Source organism: Notamacropus eugenii, chromosome 5, assembly GCF_028372415.1.
Source record: "Notamacropus eugenii isolate mMacEug1 chromosome 5, mMacEug1.pri_v2, whole genome shotgun sequence".
NCBI classification, from domain to species: Eukaryota; Metazoa; Chordata; class Mammalia; order Diprotodontia; family Macropodidae; genus Notamacropus; species Notamacropus eugenii.
This window is the reverse complement of record NC_092876.1, coordinates 178,122,510-178,136,138: the sequence shown is the minus strand read 5'-3', so window position 1 is coordinate 178,136,138 and position 13,629 is coordinate 178,122,510. Positions and strand designations below refer to the sequence as shown.

Here is a 13,629-nt window from a genome sequence, read left to right as displayed (position 1 = left end):
TCTTCTGTTTGTATTCCTAGCTCTGTTTTCATCCTTGATGACATCATGATGACTTTGATTAGTTGAATATCTTGCCAAGCTTTCTTTAGAGTGGTTTTAACTGCTTCTCTCTCTTTTATGAGACAGTATTGCTCATAATCATTTGCCATCCTTTTGACATATGAGGGGTAAGCTCAAGTGATGGTAAAAAGGGTGGGACGTGAATTATAATCTAGCAAAGGAGACTGAGAAAGGAGTGTTCAGTTAGACCGATCAACAAACTAAAGCACTAGCCACTGGGGAGACTAGAAGAGCCTTCCTTCAGTAGGTGAGATTTGACCTGAGTCTTGAAAGAAGTCGGGGAAACAGAGACAGAGGGGAGGAGTGAGAGAGCATTCCAGGCCTATGGGACAAACAGTGCAAAGCCATTGAGATGGGAGATGGAGTGGTGTGAGTGAGGAATAGCAAGAAGGCCATTCCTAGGCAGATTTTGGAGCTCAGTAGAAGGGAACAGAGATTGTAAAGAAGTAAAAAAGGAGAAAAAAAAGTAAAACAAATTAGAAAGGTAAAAATGGGCCAGGTTAGGAAAGATGAGCCTGAAATTCCAAACAGGGGTTTATTTTTGATTTTGGGACTAGTAGGGAGCCTCTAGAGTTTATTGAGTGGAGTGGTAAAATGATTATACCTGTTCTTTAAAAAAATCACTTTGGCAACTCAGTGGAGGGTGAATTAGAATAGGAGGAAGAGAGTGAAGAGAGGAAGAGCATTAAAATTTTTTCCCCTGCTTAATAGTATTTTATTTTTTCCAATTACATGGAAAGATAATTTTTAACATTCACTTTCATAAGATTTTGATTTCCAAATTTTTTTCTCCTTCCTTCCATTTTCCCTTCCCCAAGATGGTGTGCAGTCTGGTTTGGCTATACATGTACAATCATATTTCCACATGTCATGTTGTAAAGAAGAATTAGAACCAAAGGGAAAAACCAAGAGAAAGAAGGAAAAACAAACAAACAAAAAAAGAAAATAGTGTACCTCGATCTGCATTCAGACTCCATAGTTCTTTTTTTGGATGTAGATAGCATTTTTCATCATGAGTCTTTCATTGCTGAGAAGAGTTAAGTCTGTCAAAGTTGTTCATCGAAAAATGTTGCTGTTACTACGTATGGTGTTCTCTCGGTTCTGCTCACTTCACTCAGCATCAGTTCATGTAAGTCTTTCCAGGTTTTTCTGAAATCCACCTGCTCATCATTTCAGATACTAAATTGAAAGCAGTATGAATCAGTGATATCATCATTTCTTATGGAACAGTAGTATTCCATTACATTCATAATATCACAGCTTGTGTTCAGCCATTCCCCAATTGATGGGCATCTCCTCAACTTCCAATTTTTTGTTACCACAAAAAGAGCTGCTGTAAATATTTTTGTACATATAGTTCCTTTTTCCTTTTTTATAATCTCTTTAGGATATAGGCCTGTATATTGCTGGATCAGAGGATATACATAGTTTTATATCCCTTTAGGCATAGTTCCAGATTGCCCTCCAGAACTGTTGGATCAGTTTAGAACTTCACCAGCAATGCATTAGTGTTGCCATTTTCCCACATCGTCTCAGGGAGAGCATTTAGAAAGATATTGCAGAAGTTCAGGTGAGAGGTAAAGATATCTGAACTTAGATGATGGTAGTTTGATATGCAAATGGGACATCTAATTTGAGATACCTAGAAAGCCCAGTGTGTTTTCAGCCTGTACTTGAGAGGGTGAGTAGGGTTACAGTGTTTTTTGGGGGTGGTTGTGCTTGTGGCAGGATGGGCAGTGTATGTGTTGGGAAAAATAGGATTTAACTTCAGGTCTTACAGCAGCAAACGTTAGTTATGTTGATTTTTTTACATGTATTTACCATAAACATGAAAGTATTGCTAGAATATCACTTAACATATTTTGAAGTATGGAGAAGTATGCTGACAAATCAACAAAGAAGGAAATTAATTTCGAAAGGAAGAAGTCAGTTGATGGCTACCAGATTTGTCTTTTGCTCCAGTAAGCTATCTTATTATCATCTTTTTAGTTTTTCATAGTCATTTTTTCTAGAAGTCATACCATTTCGAGTGTTCTAAGACTGAAAAATAGTTGAGGGCATATTCTGCTGCAGTCTTTCTCTGTAGTCAAAAAAATGGGTCCATCTTGGGAAAAATCACTTTGATTTTGTGCTTCTATATTGGTTATTTTATCTGTGTAATTGTTCTCTGACACCAGCATTATTTTCCTTGCCTCTTTGTACTAGAAATGAAATCTTCATTGAAATTGATATGAATTCTGTTTCAAAAATATCTGAAATCCTTCTCAATTGATCCCTGAAATTTCCTTTTCCACCCTGGTACTAATTTAGCTCTTTGTATAAAGTTTTTTTTTTTTTTTAAAAGAAAAATCTGTTTATGTCACGGTGTTTTTCTTGTGAAAACCAACCTTTCTTCTTGTGAACTGATAATAGGAGATGTAATCCTATGTCTTTTCTTTTGTGCCTGAGCTATTAAAACAGCATGCTCAGGAAACTTTGTCATTTATATATGATAAAATTCACCAGAGCATCTTTTTTTAAAAATCGCGTTTCTCAAATAAAGCTTCCTGGTTGTTATTCCTTACATCCAAAAGGTTTTATCTTAGGACTGTTTAACTCTGTCATCCAAGTGGAGTGACTGGAGAAGGGACCATCTCAATCTTTGTATTTGTATCCCCAGAACTTGTCAAAGTGTCTGGCACTTAGCCAGTGCTTAATGAAGACTTGTGGATTGATACTATTCAGCACTTAGCTCAATTCTGGGCAGATGATAGGTGTGTAATAAATGTTTATTGATGGATATGTTTTTGAAATTCTGTGTTTTTAGAGTTTATATTTTTAGACAAATAAGATTTTGGTTAATTTTTCAAATGAAACATTTGCAGATGGGCATAACAGAAAACCCTAGAAGGAGGAGAGATACTAAATTGAAAGCAGTATGAATCAGTGATATTAAGTCACTGTGTGAAGAAAAATCCACATCTTTTGGAAATGTTTCACAAGGAGCATAATATGTAAAATCTGAGCAATAATTCTTTTTGCTACATTCTGAATTTTGATGTATGTTAAGAATGAAATATCCAGTTTTGGCCACCACACTTTAAAAAAGTATGGGGAGAACATCAGGAAAAGTATGTGGAGCACTGGAGCTGAATAGAAGAGCAACAAAAATGGCCAAATAGATGATTTTTTTTTGAGGGAAAGGTTAAAGGGAGTTGGTGCTGGTTAGGTTAGAGAAGGGAGGGACAAGGAATTACTGCTTACAAGTGTATAAAAGATTTTTATGTGGGAGAATATATTATATTAATTGAATATACTATATTAATTGAAATAAGATAAGTTAGACTTGGATTAAAATGGGAAAGGTTTTGTTTGGATATTAGCAAATTATTCATTTGTTAAGTTCTCACTCTGTGCAAAGAAAACATTGTGCTTGTTGCTGGGAAAACAAAAGATATGACAGATTTTGCTGTTAAGAAGTTACAGTTTAAAAGGTGGAAAAACATGCAGAAGTCACCATACCAATTAGATAGAGATAAGTGCAAAGAAATGTCTAGGCAAAGTATTATGAGATAATTGAAGAAGAGATCACTGGTGCAGGAAGCTTGGAGGCTTCTGACTCAGACTTGATTGAAGATTAAAAAATGCTTGATGGGATTGGGGAAAGTTCATTCTTAGTATGGGAGATTTGATTCATTATCAAGTCTATGGAATAATTCCGTTTGACTGTAATATAAAGTATGTGAGGAGGGGGAAGTATGAATCAGTGAATGAATAACATTTATTAAGTGCTCACTTTGTGCAGGTTACTGTGCTGAGGGCTAGGTTGGGATACAAATAGAAACACAAGATAGTTTGCTCTCAGAAGAGACTAGTCTGAGATTGAACAAGAAAAATAGTGTGGAACTCTTGAAATACCAGAATCAGGAATTTATGCTTTATTCAGCAGGCAGTGAAGAGTCATTAAAAATTTGTCAGTAGAGGAGTGACATGACTGGAGAGGTACTTTAGAGAGATCACAGGTGTCAAGCTAGAATTTTGCAGGTTACAAGTGGCCTACAAAATTCCCAGTGAAAATGTAATTGGAACTATCTAGTAGCCATGTCTTTATGTCCCCAATATTCAGTACAGTGCCTCATACATATGGAGTATCCCAGAAGACTTAATATAGTTTTAAACTTTAATAACTTCTAAAATATAAAGTTACAAAAACATCATTTGCAAATTTAAGTTTCGTTAAAACATTTAGTTTTGTGAATAACTAAAACTGTATAGGCATTTAGACATACTGAGCTGGCACACTGGTTGAAGTTAGATTTGGAGATAAAAATTTGGGAGTCAACTTCATAGAAATAGATTATTATTGAAACTGTGTGATTGGAGTGAATAACGACATTGTTGACAAAATACTGGAGAGTTAGGATTGCTACATTTTCACCTTCTTTAATAAGAAATTATAGCTATCTTGGATAGCCTAACATGCAAGGTAGTAGGCTGGGCAAGATATCTCAAAGTCTTCTTCGATTTATTATTTGTTAAATTTTCTGATTTAATTATATAAATTATATTTCTCATATTTACTGCATGTTTTTTTAAAGGACAATTTAAAAACAATTTAATTTTAATATTGTAATTGATTTTGAGTTTGATGTCAGACTTTTACGAGAAAGTAATACAAATCATTGCATTTTTTCCTGTTCTCTCCTTGAGTTTTCTGATTGGCTAGCATTATTACATTAATATATGTATATGTATTCCCATATTGCTTTTTTAATTAATGCTGTTTCATCTCAAAAATAATTTTTACTTATAAAATTTTTATTTTCACTTATAAAAGCTTCAGTTGTTTAATTGAAAATGACCTTCAGACAATGGTTGGGAAACTGAGTTTTATATCTTTTATGGGTTATAAACAAGATCTCTTTTCTTCAGTTAATGTAGAATTGGCAAATGAAATGAACTGATTCTTGGATAAATCTCTCTGAATTCACATTAATAAAGTTTGGTTCATGTTTATTGTCTGGAAGAATTGTTAGGATGGCTCAATGTTTCACCTCCTTTGATGTATGTTATGTGCGAAAGCTCTTCAAAGTCATTGTTACTCTAAATAGCCCTCCAAGTTACTTTGAAGCATTTATACAGGAAATATGTATAAATGAGACAATAAACTTATAAATGAGCTTAAAAATTAGTCTAAAACTTTTTCTGCCATCAATAAGTGGCATCTTTCCTTATTTATAGCTTTGAATGATTAACAGAAATTTATCTTTATATCATTTTCTATCACTATATCAATATAACCTAATTCTTTAACATATAGTTCTTTATATGGGTGTGGGAGGATTTTTCCCTACCATTTTGTAATAGTTAAAAACAGTTTTTCAGTGGCATAGCAGAAAGAAGGGAAAGGATTTGACTGGAAATACTGACAGAAAAATTAAAAGTACAGAAGAAAAGTTAAAAGAAAGTTTCCTTCTTTTTGGTTTAGTACCAGGTTATGATGTAATAATTAATGGTCTTGGTACTAGGAACATGAAATTAGTCATAATTCATAAGTCAGACCCTTATAGTTCATTTGGCCCAAGTATAGAATTAACACAAACTCCAAATTAATGTGATGTGGGACGGGAGTGGATGACTTCTCCCTGGCATCATGCTTAATGTTGAGATATTATATGTATACCAGCTACTATTCATGAAGTTTTTTAAAAAATAAATTTTTATTGACATCATTTGTTTTTAAGTCACTTGCTTGTTACTCCCTCCTCTCTCGTCTCTGTGTTGGGAGCCATCCTTTAAATTCAAAAAAAGAGAGGGGAAAAAAGTTCAGTAGAATCAATCAAGATATTAGAAAAGCTTTAATGCTTTGCATTGTTCCACTTTTATGATCCCCCACCCTCCACAATTAAGGCAGACAGAGGCGTTTTGTCATAGAGCTTCATTAGGACCAAGAATGATTGCTAAAATTATTTAGCCTTCAATTTTTATTTTGTTGTTATTTATATTTCCATGTATTAGTCATTATATGTGTGTATATATATATATACGTACGTGTGTGTATGTGTATGTATGTGTGTGTGTGTGTAGATAGTTTTCCTTGTTCTGCTTACATCATTTTGCATTAATTCATGGAAATGTTTACTGTTTTGTATTCATGATATTCATTGTTTCTTACAGAACAGTAACGTTCTATTCTGTAATTTTCTATTCCATATGCTGCAATTTGTTGTTATTCTGTAGTAATTGGGCATCAACTTAGTTTCTAGTTCTTTGCTACTATCAATACTACTGCTTTTTTTTTCATTGGCCTTGTTGCTATATGTGGCTAGCAGTAAAACCTCTGGGTCAAAGGGTATGAAAATATACTTTATGTAATTGCAAATGCTTTACAGAATAGTTGGTCCAGTTCATAGTACTATCAACACTGCATTAGCATGCTTCTCTTTCTACCTCTCCAACACTGAATATTTCCATCTTTGCCAGTTTTCTGGATGTGAGATAAAGCCTGAAGGTTGTTTTAATTTGAGTTTTTCTAATTTTTGGTGATTTTGGATTATTCATATGGTTGTCAGTGATTTACAATTTTTCTCTTGAGAACTGTTTGTTCTTATCCTTTGACTACTTCTCTGTTGGCAAATTACTAACATTTCTGTGAGGTGTTGATAAATCTTAGGTGTCAGATTCTAATAAGAGATATCTGATGCAAAGAGTTTTCCCATTTGACTTAACAGTCCTGTCCTAGATAATGTCAGTTTTGTTTGTGTAAACCAGGAGTGGGGAACCTGTGTCCTCGAGGCCACATGTGGCTCACTAGGTCCTCGGGTGCAGCCTTTTGACTGAGTCCAAGTTTTACAGAACAAATCCTTTCATTAAGGGGATTTGTTCTGTGAAGTTTTGGAGAAAGCAGGAGTGGCCTTGGCCAAGACTCAGGGGTTAGGTTGGAAACTGGGGTCTCAGGTGGGTCTCTTGTTCTAGCTAAAGGTGTTACCTGGCAAAACTCAAATACTTATTTGTGGTCAGTGACCTAATTGTTTTTTTTATTTAATTTGATTGGTACCTGTTGATATAACCTAAAGATTCTTTATCACATTTTCTTATTAGTGGTTTGTCCTGTCTGGGGGTCCCATATGTTTGCTAGTTGAACACAAGTGATGCTGTTTACCAACCTTTACCACACGTGTATTTTAGTATTGAAAAACAAGTTTGAAAAAAAGTATCAAAATACTTCATCACAAAATGGTGGCTCAATACAAAATGGAGTCATTTATGCCAAGATAACTACATTCTACCCTCAAGAACTGGCTGTTCTTGCAGGCATCTAGAATGGTTTGTGATTAATATTATTATTATGACCAATGTAATCTAAATAACAGTTCCAGATAGTGATATACACATTGCTTTGGGTTAGTGTTAACAAATGGTTTACACTAACATCAACACTAGGCTTAATATTAACATGTTATTAAATATGTTTTAATAATGAGTCTTTCAAATTATTTCATGGTTTTTCATGGCAAGGCCTCTGCAGACCAAATCCCAACGTAGGAGTAGATATTACATGATTTAAATTTTTTTCTTCCCATTCTTGTCCATAGTCAGTACTCTTTAGCCTATTATTAATGATCATTCCATTCATAATATGTGTTTTTCTTTTTGCAGAGTTTGACTAAATTCTCAATTGTCTATACTACCTCTTGGCAACCCCTAAGAAGAGAAGAGGGCCTAAAACAGAGCCTTGGGGGAGACCTAAGAATTGTGGGTTAGATCTGAATGGAGAACCAGCAAAAAAAACTGAGGAGTAGTCAGACAGCTAGGAGGAGAACTAGGAAAGAAAATTGTTACGGACATCATGGACAAAGAGAGAGTACTTTATGAGAAAGTTGTCTGCAATGTTAACATTATAGAAAGGCCAAGAAGGATGAGAGTTTAGAAAAGGCCTTTAGATTTGGCATTTAAGAAATAATGATAGCAAATATTACATAGTACTCTAAGATTTATAAAGTGCTTTACATTTATCATTTTATAATTTATTTATTAATATGTTATAAGTTTATCCTCATAATGGTCCTGTGATAGAAGTGCTTTTATTATCTCCATTTTACAAATGAAGGAACTGAGACCAAAAGAGGTTAAATGACTTGCCCAAGGACGTAGCTAATAAGTATGTAAGGTGGGATTTAAATGTATCTTCCTGATTTCAAGACTAACCCTCTATCCATTATGCCACCACATGTTTCATTGGTTAGAATGGAAAATGTTTCTTATTCTGAGTCAGATGACACATGTTCATGTCCTTATTCTGTTTCTCAGCTGTCTGTGCAACTTTGGGCAAGGCATTCCACAGATATAGGCTTCAGTTCCTTCACCTATAAAATTTAGGGCTTGGACTAGATGAAATCTAAGGCTCTTTCTAAATATAAAATCTATGTTCTTGTCATCTGAGATCCTTTCATTCATCATTCATATAAAGCAGGAGTTCTTAACCTTTTGTCTCATGAACACGTGTGACTGGTTAGCCCTCTGGTGGGGTGACCCAGGATACTCTTTTCGGCTCTCTCTGGTGTGTTGTCTTCTCCATTAATGTAAGCTCCTTAAGGACGAGAACTTTCTTTTTGGTTTGTACTTGTATCCCAGTGCTCAGCACAGGGCCTGTCACATAGCAACTGTGTATTTCCTTCTTTCTTCCTATGGACCCATTCTCTGAATAGTATCTTAAAATAATTGAAGAAAATTTTAGATTTCACCTAGAGGTTAATGAAATAAAGATGTAACGTTTTTCTTCATCCAATTACATGTACCCTAGGTTAAGGAGCTCTGATTTAGAGGAATAAAATGTTCAGAATACTAAGGAAAATAATTAATATTAGGAGTGAAGGTGGCCTAGCTTTATTATATCTGAAACAAAGTAACTGTTAAAGGATAAGATCAGTTTTCAAAGAATTATAAACCATTAACAACAAAATTGGAACACATACTCCAGATCACTAAGAGATAAGAGGCATGCCAATTGAAATAGACAAACTCTGAAGTTTCACCTCATATCAGTAAAATTGTCTAGGGTGATAAGTTAAAAGGAATCTGTGAGTGAGACCATCCTTTACCCACAGCAGATCGCAATTGCTCTATTAACTTAGTAGCTAAGTCCTAGCTACTTTGAGGTACAGTGAGGTAAAATGACTTCTCCACAGTCACACACCTAATAATAGGTGTCTGAGGCCAGATTTTAACCCAGTTCTTCCTGACTACCAAAGATTATAAGACAGAAAAATAGTTCTGGAGAAGTGGTGACAAGACAGGCACACTAGCATGTTGCTGATGAAACTTTGAATTGTTTTAAACTTTCTAGAAAAGTTTGGAATTATATGCAAGAAATTATTCAGCTCTTTGTAGGATAATCTGCTCATAGAATTAGAAGTGGAGGGAACCTTAAAGGTGATCTAGTTCAGTGGTATCAAACTCAAATAGAAACAGGGGCCACAAAACATAAGAATTCCTGTGGGCTGCATGTTGACTTAGAAAGCCACATATTAATTTTATCTATGTTTTATTGTATTTGTATTTTCATTTTTTGTTTAATATTTCCTAATTACTTTTTAATCTGGTTCAGGCTTCACTAAGAGTGTTGGGACCACGAGTGGGCACATGTTTGATACCTCTGATTGAGTCCCACCCTCTCTCATTTTATACATAAAGAAACAGAGTTGCAGAGATCTTAAGTGACTTTCCCAGGTCACATAGCTACTAAATGTCACAGGAATATGAAACTAAGTCCTCTGATTCCAAATTCAGAACATTTTCTACCATACTCCATACCCTTTGACTCACTGATCCTACTACTGGGCATGTATCTAAGGGAGGTGGAAGACAGAAAGCAGTCCTATATATGTGAAAATATTCAGAGCAGGACTTTTGGTATGGCATCAAAACTGGAAACAAAATTTAATTAATTATGCAAATTAATTCCCATTCCTTGAGGAATGACTGATAGCTATGGCATATAAATGTAATGACCTATTGTTGCACCTTTTGTTGCATTCAGTTGTTCAGTTGTGTTTGTCTCTGTGACCCCTATGTGGACCATATCATGCTGGGGCCTCCTATACTCCACCTTCTCCCAAAGTTTGTCCAAGCTCATGTTTATGGCTTCCATAATGCTATCCAACTCATCTTTTGGTGTCCCCCTTTTCTTTTATTCTCAATCTTTCTCACCATCAGGGTCTTTCCCATGAGTCCTGTCTTCTCATTATGTGGCCAAAGTACTTAAGTTTCAGTTTCAGTATTTGATCTTCCTGTGATGAATAGTCTGAGTTAATTTCTTTAAGTATTGACTGATTAGATCTCCTTGGTGTCCAAGGGATTCTCTAAAGTCTTCTCTAGCACCACAATTCAAAAACGTCCATTCTAGGATATTCAACTTTCTTTATGGTCCAACTCTCACAGTTGTACATTGCTACTGGAAAAACCATAGCTTTGACTATATAAATCTTTGTCAGGAAGGTAATGTCTGTGCCACTTAGTATGCTCTCTCGATTTGCCATAGATCTCCTTCTAAGGAGTGTCTTTTAATATCATAGCTGTAGTTGTCATCTGCAATGATCTTTGAGCCCAAGTGTATAAATTGGGACACTGCTTCCCTTTCTCCTCCTTCTATTTGCCAGCAAGTGATGGGACCAGTTGCCAAGATCTTACTTTTTTTGATGTTAAGTTTCAAGCCAGCTTTTACACTTTGCTCTTCCACCCTTATCAAGAGAATTCTTAATTCTTCGCTTTCTGATAGTTCTCCCAGGAACCTTAATTCTGGCTTTTGATTTGTGCGGCCTGGCATTTCATGTGATCTACTTTGCATACATGTTAAATAAATAAGATGACTAATACAATCTTGCCATATTCTTTATCCAACCTAAAACCAATCAGTTCAGTTACAACTGTTGCTTCTTGGACTGCATACAAGTTCCTTAGGAGACAAGTAAGATGATCTGACACTCCCATCTTTTTGAGAACTTGCCACATTTTGTTGTGATACACATAGTCAAAGGCTTTAGTGTAGTCAGTTAAGCAGAAGCAGATTTTTTTTTCCTGGAACTCCCTTGCTTTCTCCATAAGCCAACAAATGTTGGCAATTTGGTTTCTAGTTCTTCTGCATCTTTGAAAACAAGCCTGCTCTACTGGTAATTCTCAGTTCACATATTGCTGAAACCTAGCTTGCAGATTCTTAAGCATAACCATTCTGGGAGATGAAATGAGTGCAATTGTTTAGTAATTTGAATGTTTCTCACATTGCTTTTATTTAGGATTGGGATGTAAACTGATCTTTTCCAATATAGTGGTCACTGTTGAGTTTTCTTAGCTAGCATATTGAGTGCAACACTTTGATAGCATCATCTTTGAGGATTGTAAATAACTTAGCTGGAATTTCATCACTTCCACTAGCCATATTGTTGGAAGTGCTTCCTAAAGTCCACTCATCATTCTCCAGAAAGTTTGGCTCTAGATCAGCAGCTCCACCATCTTGGTTATTGTTGATGTTAGGATCTTTCTTATATAGTTCTTTTGCGTAGTTTTGCCACCTCTTCTTAATTTCTTCTACTTCTTTTAAGTTCCTGTCCCTTTTGTCTTTTATCATACCCAATTTTGCATGAAATGTCGCTTGTTATCATTAATTTTCTTGAAGAAATCTCTTGTCTTTCCCATTCTGTTTTCTTCAATTCCTTTGCATTATCTTCTTATCTTTCCTTGCTATACTTTGGATTTTTGTATTATCTTGGACATATCTTTCCCTTTCCCTTTCCTTTTTCTCTCAGCTCTTTGTAAAGCCTCATCAGAGAGCCATTTTGGTTTTTTGATCTTTTTCTTTTAAATGATTTTGTTGCTGCTTTTTGTACAGTATTAGAGACCTCTGTCCATAGTTCTTCAGATACTCTACCAGATCTAATCCCTTCAATCTATTCATCACTTCTACTTCATATTTATAAGGAGTATTATTTAGGTCATACCTATATAGTCTGATGGTTTTTCCCACTTCCTTCATTTAAGTCTGAAATTTGCATTAAGAAGAATCTCATGATCTGAGCCACAGTCAGCTCCGGGTCTTGTTTTAACTGACTGAAATAGAGCTTCTCCCTCTTTGGTTGCAGAGTATATAATCAATATGATTTCAGTATTGATCATCTGGTGACATCTGTATGGAGACATTGAGTTATTGAAAAAGAGTGCTTGTTCTGACCAGTGAGTTACTCTACATTGTAGTCACTACTCTGCTTCATTTTGCACCTTACTAAATTAGGAAACTAAGGAATTCAGAAAAGCAGTGGAGCAGTTGTATGAATTAATGCAGAGTAAGAAAACCAGAACCATGAAAGCAGTATATGAAATGACTACAGAAGTATCAATGAAAATGGCATGAAAATACAACTCATATGAAATACAGTGATCATTCTTGGTACCACAACATAGATGACGAAGCATATCTCCCCCTCAGGGCAGAGAGAGCAGGGGAAATCTGGAACCTGAATATTAGTATATGAGTTCTCAGTGGGGATTGACGAGGATTTTTGGTTTTAGTTTTACCTAACTCTTTTTCTTTGTTATAATACTGTTGGGGTCCAGTAGGGGCATAGTGGGAAATGTCTGTTTTATATGAATTAACCAAAATAGAAACATAATATCAGTATAGAAAATGTACAAGCTGCTAAGGACTGACTCTTAAAAAACAACAAATCTTGAAAGAAAACATTAATACACTTTTGAAAATCTTAGTGTTTTAAGTAGCTAATTGACAGCTGATATTACTACATTGCAAAAAATGCAAGGGCTGTTGGAGGGGAAAAAACTTCTGTTTTCTTTATTTCCCAATTCCTATCACCCTCCTTCTGGGCTGTGACTTGGGACTTTTGTTGCTGTTATTACTACTATTAATATGATCCTTTCCCCACTCATCAATGTACTGGAAGATATATAGTTGTGTTTCCACTTTTGACCTCCTTTATTTTTAGTATAGCCTCTCCCCTTGTGTTTGGTTATCACAGTATTGATGCCTCATTATCATCATAAACTGAACATAGCAAAATCAAATGGTAAATTCTTTTCTACTCTGTGAAATCTTTCAAATACGTATGTGGGACATTTCACTAAACAGGGAATCTGGGACATATTTCAGCCTTAGTTATTTTTTTCCCTGCATTCAGTGGTTATCACATTTTATTGCTTTCCCAGCATTTTAGCTTTCCCTCTTTTTTTTCAGTCTTACAATTTAATCTGTGGCTCAGACTCAAGTTTATAATATTTGAAGAAGTGCAGCTAGCCCTTAACACCTTGTCAGTTGCTGTCATGTACTTCTTACCTTGTATATTGATATTCTATTTCTGTTTTGGCTAATTTGTATAACCTAATTTATATTTACTATTAATAATACAACCCTAAAACAACATTCTGTAGTACTGCTTTTGATGAAAGGAATGAAGTATGGTACTATTTCTGAATTCTTCTAGCCCTTTAATTGTAGACAGCCCATCTACTCCTGCCTTCCCTCCCACCTCTTTCAAGTTCTTGGCTGATTTCTTCCTTTATTGGCTTGTGTACCAAAAGTAGAGG

The 13,629-nt window shown here is 35.1% G+C and overlaps 1 protein-coding gene and 1 pseudogene across 6 annotated transcripts in view; one reads left to right on the top strand and one right to left on the bottom strand.

Annotated features, from left to right (window-relative positions):
* Positions 1 to 13,629, top strand: part of ARHGAP32 (Rho GTPase activating protein 32) — a 419,500-nt gene that overhangs the window by 25,960 nt on the left and 379,911 nt on the right. The window lies entirely within an intron of this gene.
* LOC140507766 (uncharacterized) lies at positions 10,891 to 11,730 on the bottom strand (annotated as a pseudogene).